Consider the following 1,686-nt stretch of genomic DNA (forward strand, 5'->3'; position numbering starts at 1 on the left):
GACACGGCACCGCCCCCTCAGGCTCCACCCCCAAGCGCGCGCCCCAATCCTCGTCCAAAGCACAGCCCTCCGCCCAATCCCCGCCCCCTTCTTCAATGTGCCTCGCCTCTGTCTAATCCGAGTCTCAAATTTGATCTTTAGCTCCGCCTCTGAACTCTCGATCCAATCCTATTCAAGTTTGCCCTCGGGTCCCACCCACCAACCTCTAGCTCCCCTGTAGCCCCTGACTACAGTGGCCTCTCTGGGCCAAATTCCTCAGGCTTTCCGGACCGCGTATTGGAAGTAGGGAGAAAAGAGGAGGTCCGGGCTGGAACGTCGAACGCTGGGCTAGGACCGCTCCCCTTTGTGAAACCCGCTGTGTAGCAGCTGCTCAATGTTCTGTTGCGGGCTAGTTCAGCGAGCTCGAGCTGCGGGGCTCCGAGCCAGAGTTTGGAGGGTTGGGAAAACGCTGAGGCTACTTCAGGTTATCCTCCTGATGACCCCCAGTATCATCTGGAGAGGCAGATACTCATTCAATTGTCACAACTTTCGGTGACCTAACTTAAGACGTGAGCTGAATGTGTTCTGGAAAGAATCTTAAGATCGACTGATCGAGGGGAATTGAAGTCTACTGAATTGTGGAAGGGGGATTCCGTAGATCCTATGGCCCTACCCACTACCTCAATCTATGGAAATCCTACCCTCATCCCAAAATGAACTTGCCGCCCCTCCTGGAAGGATGCCCCTTAGCTAAAGTCACCTCTGCCACTTGTCTGCCTAAGGATCAAGCTATATTAATTCTCCTTAGTGCCGCCCATCTAACGAGAGAGAGAGAGAGAGGGAGGAGGAGAGATTGTTATTTCTATTTAAAAAAAAGCAAATACTTTTTTTTTTTTTTCGGGACAGGGCTTCTCTGCTTGCACGTGCCAGGACTGGCTCGGAACTTGTGTAGTCTAGCCGACTTCCAAGCCTATTCTGCCCCAGCTTCCTCGGTGCTGGGATTAAAGGTGTGCATCATTGTGTCCGGTTTAACAACCGACCACCACACTATTTTCCTGCTTCTCCTTAGTGGAAAGACTCCTGACTTAATTATTCATTGTCTCCCATTTCTTTTATTGTATTTTGAATTTTTCTCAGTCACGTTTTTGGTTTGTTTGTTTGTTTCCTCTCACAATCCACTGACAGAAGTTTGTCAAAGACTCCAAAAACGATGGAGTCTGTTGTTTTCTATTTTTCTGTCCTCTTACTCGAACCATTAATATCTTACATGACTCAGTTCTCCATTTCCTCCTTTCCCAGAGCCTGACTCCCAGTGGCTTTCAGGACATGGAGCCCTCCTGACCTCCTGACCCTCTGGACATCTCTTCCACATAGATTTTTCTTTCTTGCTTCTTGAAAGTCCAAGAGCCCAGCCCTTGGGTCTCTTTTTCCAACGTATAATCATTGCTCCGGTGACCTCAAGTCTCAAGATTTTAAGGCCACCTGCAACTATGAGATTCTTTCGGCATCCAATTATCTTCTCAAAACACCAGGTTCTTTACATCTACTAGATGTGTAATGAGTATATTAAATGTCACATGTCCCAACACAAACTTCTGGTGTGTCCACCTAAACCTCATCTATAAATGGCAACCTCATTTCTCTAGTTGCTCTAGCCATTTATCTTCTATTCCTCCCTTGCAATACAGTTGGCTCCTCCTTTAAGAC

The sequence above is a fragment of the Arvicola amphibius genome, chromosome 6 (genome assembly GCF_903992535.2).
Source record: "Arvicola amphibius chromosome 6, mArvAmp1.2, whole genome shotgun sequence".
In the NCBI taxonomy this organism is placed as follows: Eukaryota; Metazoa; Chordata; class Mammalia; order Rodentia; family Cricetidae; genus Arvicola; species Arvicola amphibius.